At 36.7% G+C, this 10,247-nt stretch overlaps 1 pseudogene; it reads right to left on the minus strand.

Annotated features, from left to right (window-relative positions):
• Positions 1-4,258: 4,258 nt before the first annotated feature.
• On the minus strand, positions 4,259-4,461 carry LOC114491961 (annotated as a pseudogene).
• Between the last annotated feature and the right edge of the window lie 5,786 nt (positions 4,462-10,247).

Consider the following 10,247-nt stretch of genomic DNA (forward strand, 5'->3'; position numbering starts at 1 on the left):
CTGTAGATTTTTCTTTATTTCACTTAGTGTAACCATTATTTCTTCCCTTATGTTTTTGCAATGAGTTCTTTGAGCATTCAGATAACCAGTGTTTTGAACCCTGTATGTAATAGGCTGGTTATCTCCACTTTGTTTAGTTCTTTTTCTGGGGTTTAGTTCTGTTCTTTCATTTGGGCTATACTTCTTTGTCTCCTCAATTCACCAGCTCCCCCGTGTTTGTTTCTGTGTATTAGGTAGAGCTACTTTGACTCCCTGTCTTAGAAAAGGCATCTGTAAATTGCATGGGGCAGAAACTTAGGTAATTGCCAGGGCGAGGCAACCCATTTCACCGCTGTGTCGCTCTGTGTAGTGGGAAGGCTGAAGAGGGGACAGCGCTGCTGCCTGGCTTCTGGAGGTTTGCCCAGCACTTGTGGTTTCCAGTCACTTCACCCACTTCTCATATGCAGCTGGCACCCTTCCAGCTGTTGCCCTAGTGGCGACTCCCAGAATGGGTGGGTTTGCATATGTTCTAAGTCTGTGTGGTCTCTTTAAACAAAATCTCCTGAAAATCTGGCAGTTTCTTCCACTGTCTCAATACCCACTGTTTTTTACAGCCAAAAGTTATGGTGCTTTATCTGCTTGGTGCTGGAACCCTGCACTGTGGGGTCTGGCTTGATGCTGGGATCCCTCATTCCCAAGGTATCCCTCTCGGTTTTTACCCACTGCATGTGAATGTGGGACCACCTGTTCCACCATTGCCTCTCTATGCCACACTGTGATTCCACCCCTCCTACCTGTTTGGATGAATATGGCTTCTTTAAATCCTTGGTTGTTGGACTCCCATACAGCTCAATTTTCTGATGGTTCTGGGTGTTATTTGTTTTGAGATATGGTTGTAATTCTCTCTGTGGTTGCTTGAGAAGGCAAAGCATGTCTATCTATGCCTCCATCTTGACCAGAAGTCTGTTTTGGCTAAATATTTTTTTCTAAAATGTTTAGCATAGATAACTCTTTAGATGAATTTTGCAGTAAAGAGAAGAAGAGATTTGGAGAAAGAAACAGGATCATGAGATTTTTTTTTTAACTTTGGGGGAAATAATATTTTTCTGTTGATGCCAAGAGTCCAGTAGAGAAGCAAACACCAATGATGTAAGAGAGAATGTAGATTTAGTAGTGCAATGTTTTTTAAAGTTGAATAAAGATGGGACTTGGTGCACTGGCCTTAGCTACGAGCTTACTGGTAATAGCAAAGAAGGTAAAGAACATGGCTATGAATGCTGGTATCTTATTACAGTGTGTGGCAGGTGTAATTAATGTAAAAGTTTTGTGATGGGCATAGGTATTTTACTTTCAGGGGCTATGTAGTGAAAATCCTTTTATCCTTATATACTATGTAAAGGTCTTCGTGCAGGATATACAGGGTAAATCTCTAGAAATTGTATTGCCACGTCAAAACATATCATATTTTAAATTGTAATATAGTATATGTCACCAAATTCTCATTGAAAGGACTATTTCAATGCACTCTGCCAGCAGCAGTGGTGAGAGGGCTATTTTCCCATCCCCTCACCAATGTGAATTTTTCCAATCTCTTTAATTTTGGTGATCTGACTGGTAAAAAATTCAAATGATATTTCATTATTTTGATTTTATATATTTGAAGACATTTTCTTTCTTCAATTTCTGATTGATTTTTAAAAGCATCTTTATTGAGACATAATTCACATACCATGAAATTCACCCATTTAAAGCATACAAATGAAATGATTTTCAAGATTCATCTATGTTGTAGCGTGTATCAGAACTTCACTCCATTTTCAATAATATTCCATTATATTGAAAGAGCATACTTTTAGATCCTTCATCTTTTGGGTTGTTTCCACTTTTGACTATTATGAATAATGTTGCTATGAACATCTGTGTGCAAGTTTTGCATAAGCTTATGTTTTTATTCCTCTTGGATATATACCTAGGAGCAAAATTGCTGGGTCATAAAATATCTCTATATCTAATATTTTGAAAAACTGCCAAACTGTTTTCCAAAGCAGCTGCATCATTTTACATTCCCACCAGCAATGTATGAAGGTGCCAATTTCTTCATGTCCTTGCCAACAGTTGTTATTGTCTGTCTTTTTTATTATTGCCATCCTAGTGGGTGTGAAGTGGAATCTCATTGTGTCTTTTATTTTATTTTCAATTACAGTTGATATTTAATATTATTTTATATTAGTTTCAGGTGTACAATATAGTGGTTAGACATTCATATACTTTACAAAGTGATCCTCCCAGTATTTCAAGTATTCACCTGGCACTATGCTAGTTATTACACTGTAATTGACTGTATTCCCTGTGCTGTACTTTACATCCCCCTGATGTTTATGGTTTTAATTTGCATTTAATTAATGGCTAATGATGTTGAGCACCTTTTCATGTGGTTATTGGATATTTTTATATCTTGGGAAAATGTCTACTCAAATCTTTTACCTATTTTCAAATTGGGCTATTTGTCTTTTTATTATTGAGGTATAAGAGTTCTTTTTATATGTGCACACAAAGCTTTAATCATATATATGATTTGCAAATATTTGCATCCCTTCTACAGGTTGTCATTTTACTTTCTTGAAAATATCATTACAACACAAAAGTTTTTAATTTTGGTATAGTCTAACTTGCCTATTTTGTTGTTGTTTCTGTACTTTTGGTGTCATAGCTAAGAAATCACTGCTTAATTCAAGGTTGCAAATATTTACTTCTAAGTTTCCTTCTAAGAGTTTTGTAATTTTAGCTCTTAAGTCTATGGTTCATTTTGAGTTAATTTTTATGTATGGAATATGAAAGGGGTCCAACTTCATTTTTTTTTTGCATGTAGATATTTTATTACCCCAGTACCAGTTGTTAAAAAGACTGCTCTATTTTTTTTACCCTTTAATTGTCTTGGCACTCTCATCAAAAATCAAGTGACCCTAAATATAAAGATTAATTTCTGAAACCTTGATTCTATTTTTTTGACCTCTATATCTATCCTTACATCAGTACCACATTGTATTGATTACTGTAGCTGTGCAGTAAACCTTAAAATCGAGAAATGTGAATTCCCCAACTCTGTTCTCATTTTTGAAGATTTTTTGGCTGTTCTGTGTGCCTTGCATTTTCATATGAACTTTATGATCAGCTGTCAATTTTTGCCAAAAAAAGCACACTGGGATTTCATAGGGATAACTTTGTGTCAATTTCTGGAGTACTGCTATTTTAACAATATTAAGTCTTCAAATTTATGAACCTGGGTAGTCTTACCATTCATTTAGATCTTTAATTTTTTCAATGTTTTATAGTTTTAGGTGAACAAGTTTTGTACTTCTTTTGTTAAATTTATTTCTAAGTATTTTATCCATTTAGGTAGTCTTGGAATGGAATTGATTTTAAAGCTGTTTTCAGAGTATTCATTGCCAGTGTGTAAAACCACAAGTGGTTTTGTATGTTGACCTTGTATCCTGCAACCTGCCGAACTCATGTAGTAGTCCTTACAGTGTGCATCTTCCATGTATAAGAGCATGTCATCTGATGTAGGAGATCATTTGACGTTTTCCTCTCTATCTGGATGCCTTTCATTAATCATTATTACTTTTTACCTAAATGCCCTTATTAGAATGTCTGGTACAATGTTAAGTAAACTGACAGAAGAGAACACCCTTGTCTTGTTCCTAATCTTAGGGGGAAAGCATTTAGTCTTTTACCTATAATTGTGAGGTTAGGTGTTGGTGTTTCATAGATGTCCTTTAACAGGTTAAGGAAATTCCCTTATATTTGTAGCTTGTTGAATGTTTTACTGTGAAAGGGTATTGTATTTTGTCAAATGTTTCTTCTGCACTTGTAGGGAGGATCATGCAATTTTTGTTCTTATTCTGTCAACTTGGTATATTACACTGGTTGATTTTCATATGCCAAATTCATTCCTAGGTGAATTTCACCTGGCACTTGGTCATGGTCTTCAATATTTTTTCTATGTTGCTGAATTTTATGTGCTAGTATTTCATTGAGGATCTTTGTGACTATATTCAAAAGAGCTATTGGTTGTAGTTTTGGGGTTACTTTCTCTTGTGATTTTTTTTCTTGTCTTCACCTGGTTTAGTAACAGAGCAATAATGACCTCACAGAAGGAATTGGAGGTGTTCCCTTTCCTTCTATTCTTTTACATACAGTATAAGTGTTTTATTAACAGTTGAATGTCATCCCCATGGACCTTCTGGTCCACCCAGACATGCAGGACCCAGGTACCAACTCAGTACAGCCTTCAAGCCTCTCATTCTGACTCCAATTGGGTGCCGCCCTTGTGCATGGGGCCTTCACATTGTAGATGATGGGGTGGCTTGTGCCATCCATGAATTCCACACACTCCTGCTTGCACTGTCCTTGGGAGCTGGTCTTGCCCAGCACCTTAGTGATCTTGGCTACCTAGATAGGTTGCACATGACTCGTGTCCATGATAGTGGCAGTGGTCCAGGAGAAAGGCTTCTCTTCTATTTTTCATAAGGGTTTGTGAAAAAGGAATTTGTGTTAATAATTTTTTCAATGTTTTGTAGAATTCACTAAGAAAGCCATTTAGTACTGGGATTTTTTTGTGGGGATTTTAAAAAATTACTAAGTCAGTCCTTTTAGTTGTTACACATTTATTCCAAGTGTCTATTTCTTCTTGAGTCAATTTGATAGTTTGTATTTTTCTAGAATTTGTTCTTTTTGTCTAAGTTATATAATTTATTGACATTCAGTTGTACAGTTTTCTCTTATAATTCTTTTTATCTCTGTAAGGTTGGTACTACTATCCCCTTTTTTATCCCTGATTTTGGTAATTTAAATCTTATTTTTTCTTGATCAGCCAAAGGCAAAGGCCTGCCAATTTTGGCACTATTTTTAAAGAAACAATTTTATGTTTCATTGATATTTTCTATTATATGATTTATTTCTACTTTAATCTTGATTATTTCCTTTTCTCTAGTTGCTTTGGGTTTAGTTTGCTCTTTTTCTTCCAGTTTGTCAAGGTGGAAGCTTCAGTTATTGATTTGAGAGCTTTCTTCCTTATTATATAGATGTTCACAGCTATGAATTTCCCTGTGAGAGCTACTTTTGTTGTATCCCATAAGATTTGATGTGTTGTGTTTTGTTTTCATTCATCTCAAAGTACTAATTTTTCTTCTGAATTGTTCATTGATTCTTTGGTTATCTTGGGCTGTCATTTAATTTGTGCATACTTATAAATTTCCCAAATTTCCTTTTGATTTTGATTTTTAATATAATTCCACTGTAGGTGGAGAACATATTTTATATGATTTCAATTCCTTTAAAGGTATTAAATCTTATTTTATGTCCCATAGAACGTTGCGTGTGCACCTGAGAAGAACAGGTATTAAACTGGTGTTGGGTGCAGTGTTCTGTACATGTTGGGTGAATTCTCTTTTCATAATCATAATTTTTGATGTAGGAAAGGATGTATTACACTGAGAAAAAGAGAGCAACTCTGGTTGAGGGGAATATTGATATGTAAGTTGCATGTATAAGAAAATAAGAGTTATGAGTATTCTGTATAAACTATGTTGTCCTCACTCTTACTCCTGGACCTTACCCTTCCCTAGATTATAAGATCATATTCATTTAATTAGACATGTATAATTCTCCCTAGGTATTTTAAAATACATAAGGTAACATAAAGACACATGGTTAAATTAACAATCCAATATTTTTTAGGCTATGTGCTTCATCCTTCTTCATTAATATGTTTTTTCTTCACATAACTTAGTTTCTTCCCTCAGTGTCTATTCTAAGTCTTTTTTTTTCCTGGGGCAAGGAGAGGTTTGCTTATTTTTCACAAGGTCCCAGAAGATCAATGATTGATGGCCTTTGTTTCAATGATAATAACTATTACATTGATCTTAGTAACCAGGGCTATTATATAAAATTTTACCTCTCAGTTTTAAAATGGAGGAAAAAATTCCTTGTGGAAATATTAGAAGACAAATTAAAATCTGTAAACAGATTCCTTCTGTTACATGCTGATATGTGATAGTAATTATAACAATTCTGTTTCCTTCCTTTTCAAATGAATGCTCCTTTCTTCTGTCCTTCCCTTTCTTCTTCTCTTTTCCTTTTCTTTTTTCCTTTCTTCCTTTTATCCAGTAAAAAATGTTGATCCTTTCAATTAGCCTTAGTAATTTATTTCCCATAACATTCTCCCCTATCCACATAATTAATTTGTGTTTGTGGGGGAGAGAATGTGAAGCAACATCATACTGGGGCTCTTTTCATTGAAAATGAGAGCAACTCAATTTAACTGATTTAAATGTCCAGAAGATTTATAGATTCACATATTTCAAAGATCTAAGGGCAGTCTACATACAGGCAAGTAGATTCAGGGCTCAAGGACTAATAGTGAGGACTCTGTCCTTCCACTCTTAACTATTTATTTCTGCTTGGCCTCTCCATGTGAAGAGATCAGCTCTGATGATCTACTAGTTTAGCGTTCCCAGCAGAAAGAAACATTTCTTCTTTAATGCCCATATGTAATAACCCCCAAATACATTAATTTTCTCTGTTTTGGTAGAGTGGTCACTCAAGTTTACCAATGTGCTCTCGGGATGGGTGCTGTGGTGGGAAGGATGAGAGATACGGGAAATGCAGCACTTTTAATCCAATCAAGATTACGTGGATTCCTGATGATGAAAAATTCAATTTAAGAACCAGCTTTATCTTTGAATGAAAATATAAACATCTTTTGAATTAAGGAGGCAAATTCTTGAATCTGGAAATAGAAACAATTTTAAGGAGACAAATTTCTACATCTTAGTAGAAGGAAAATTGCCACTATTGCAAAGAATATAAGGCTTCTGCATGATCCAGCACTCCGCTGTCATTTTGTTTAGTGAGGCTCCAAAGAAGGAAGACAACTTTTTAAATGATAGCTTTATTGAGATATAAGTCATAAAACTAACCCTTTTAAAGTATTACAGTTCAGTGGATTTTTGTGTGTATATTTACAGGGTTGTGTAACCATCACTATTATCTAGGAATAGGTCATTTTCATCACCTCAGAAAGGAAGTATTAGCATTCACTTCACATATCCCTTTCCCAAGCCCCTGGTAACCACTTGCCTACTTTATATCCCTATAGGTTTGCCTGCTCAGGACATTTCATAGACATAGAATGTGTGGTCTTTCGTTACTGTTATCTGTCACTTGACGTAATGTTTTCAAGGTTCATCCACATTAAAGCATATATCATTACTTTATTCCTTTTTATGGCCAAATAATAACCCATTGTGTAGCTGTACCACCTTTTGTTTATCTATTTATCAGTAGATGGACAGTTGGGATATTTCCACTTTTTGGTTATTTATGAACATTAATACAGAAGTTCTTATATAGGCATGTATTTTCAATTCTCGGGTATATTCTTAGGAATGGAATTACTGGGTCACTTGGCAAATGTACATTTAACATCTGAGGGAATGGGGGCAGTGAATGTTGATGGTTTATCAGTGGTACTTTCCAATGTACCTGTGTGCCCCCTGCAGAAGGGAACACACTGCTCCAGCTCCTTTTCCTTTACTGCAGGGAATAATGTGTTCCAAATGTTGTCTATCATAACTTTTTCCATGTTAAAAATTTTCAGGTCCTGAGTGGACTCCTTGAGGGTCAGTCTGTTTCATTCATCTTTTCCAAACAAAGGATGCACCTTGCAGCTTGTTATATCATAAAGGCAATGGATGGGAAAGGAGCCCTGGGGAAATGCAGATATAAAGCAAAACAAAACATGTAGTTCCACTTCGCATCATTCAGGGGTCAGTTTAGGAAATACAGGAGATGGTCCAAGCAGAAACGGATTTTTTTTCAGGGGATTAGGCACTTACATATTCTTATAGGATCTGGAGAAATAGAAGTTAGAGGGTCACTGCCAGGCTCCCAGATTCAAGGTTGCACATCACTGCTTTTCTGACCCAGATACCAGAAACCCCTCATGTTGTCCAGAAGTGAGGAAGTGCTAGTGTCATATCAGAGTGCCCTTGCACCACAGAAATGGCAAGTACACAAGAGTGTAGTATCCAGAGGCTGCCAACTCATGTCTACCCCAGTAACTGGTTTCCCCTGCACTGTCCTCAAAAGCGTTCTCTGATCATCCTTCTCTTTTTTCCTTCCAAATCTCATGCATGTGCATAACGACAGCAGAACATACTGGTAAATCACAAAGAAACCTAGGAGCTGCCATTTTTAAGATCCCAGCCTGGCAATAGAGGAAGATCAGTACATAGAAGGTGGTAGAAATGTTAGCCCAGTGACAGTAGACAATATCTAGCACATCTTTAAATCTACTTAAATTGTCTTAGATCCTAAACATTTTATTTATGTATGCAGCAAATATGAATACTTAAGGCTGTCTAGTGCAGCATCAGGTTATCATATTGACAATTGCTGGAGTTGGTCACTGCCTTCCTGCGTTCTCCTTGCCCATTTGTCTCATCTTATTCCACTGCTACCCTGACTCAATTTTTTCAATTATTCTTTCTGTTGTCTTCTAAATTCACTCTTAAATCTAGGACAACCAGTACCTGAAGCAAGGGTTGTCACATAACAGGTACTTTATAAATCTTAGTTATTTGAATGAATGCCTTATCCAGTATTCTCTTCATTACCATTCTTTCCCCCAAGGCTCTTTCTCTCTCACTGGTTCTTCAATTACTGTAACTCCAGGCACAACTGCTCTCAGCCCGCAGCATTCTCCTCACCTGTCTTGTGGGATGGCTAAATAATACTGCATCATCTATTGACAAGTTCAAGATTAGGCAGTGATTTTCAGCGGGAGTGATTTGACCTCCTAAAGGTCATTAAGGACATTAAGCAATGTCTAGAGACATTTTTGGTTAGGGGGAGGTGCCACTGGCAACTAGAGGATAGAGAGGCCAGGGATGCTGCTAAACACTGCACCACATGTAGGACTGCTCTCCACAACAAAGAATTCACAGGCCCCAAAAGTCAATAGCGAGAAACCCGTATTGAGAGTATGGAGGAAGAAGCAGGTGGGGTAGGGGAATTTAATGCAAAAGGGAAGGAGTAAAGATGAGATCCAGCAGGGGTGGGCACACTTGTTCTATAAAAGACCCAGATAGTAAATATTTTGAGCTGTGTGGACCTTAAGATTGGTAGTGCAACCACTTAGCACTACCGTTGTAGCAGGAAACTAGCCAGAATCAACACGTACATGAATGAATGCGTGTGGCTGTGTTCCAACAAAATTTTAAGGACACTGACATTTGAATTTCATATAATTTTCACATGCTATGAACTATTATTTTCCTTTTGATTTTTCAACCATTTTAAAAGTAAAAACTATTTTTAGCTTGCAGGTCTTACAAAAATAATTGGGCAAAGTTGCTAACCCTGATAGGGGAAGGAGGAAGAGTAAGGACTGGAAATAAATAACTAAATAACTATGGTAGGGCACCATGTTAGCTTGGTGTTCATATTAGACAGGTGAGGCTAGATTATGCTGAGGTAATGGACAACCCCAAAATTTCAGTGAGTCACAATAACAAAGGGTACTTCTCAGTCCCAATGCATGTGCACTGTGTTGCTGAAGTTCTGCTCCATGTTGTTTTCATTCTACATTCAGGCTAAGTGAGCAGCCTCTGTCGTGAGCATTGCTGGATCTAGTGGCAGAAGGAAAATGTAGAACATGGCAAACCACTGCTGGCTCTGAACACTTCTGCCTGAAATCAACACACATCACCTTCACTCACATTTCACTAGCCAAAGCACGTCACAAACCCATGCTAGACTTCATTGGGTGACATAATGAAATCTTCTCCCAGGGAGGGAAGTGATGATTTGTGAACAATAACATAGTCTGACACATTGCCTCTCCTTAGTGCCTAGGCTTGGTTATTTCTGAACCAAGTGTACTATCTTTTCCAAACTAGTGTCTTAAGTGGGGCCTGGGAAATATCGTAATAGTTACAGTAATAGCACCTGTCAAAAATTTAGAAACAGCTGAAGTAAAACCAATTAACCACTGAAGTAGTAATTAATAAAAATTTATTGTGCACACACCAGGAAAATAGTTCATGGACCGGGAGCACTCTAACCAAAACACAAATGAAGCTCAGAGGCAAATTGTTATAAGGTAGCTTATATAGTGAGAAGGCAGTGTCTATTTGTTTTTCAGAGTGATTGGTTATAATACTAGAATATTCTTACACAATAGGGAATTGGTTAGTGGCTATCTC

Source organism: Phyllostomus discolor, chromosome 1, assembly GCF_004126475.2.
Source record: "Phyllostomus discolor isolate MPI-MPIP mPhyDis1 chromosome 1, mPhyDis1.pri.v3, whole genome shotgun sequence".
Taxonomy (NCBI): domain Eukaryota; kingdom Metazoa; phylum Chordata; class Mammalia; order Chiroptera; family Phyllostomidae; genus Phyllostomus; species Phyllostomus discolor.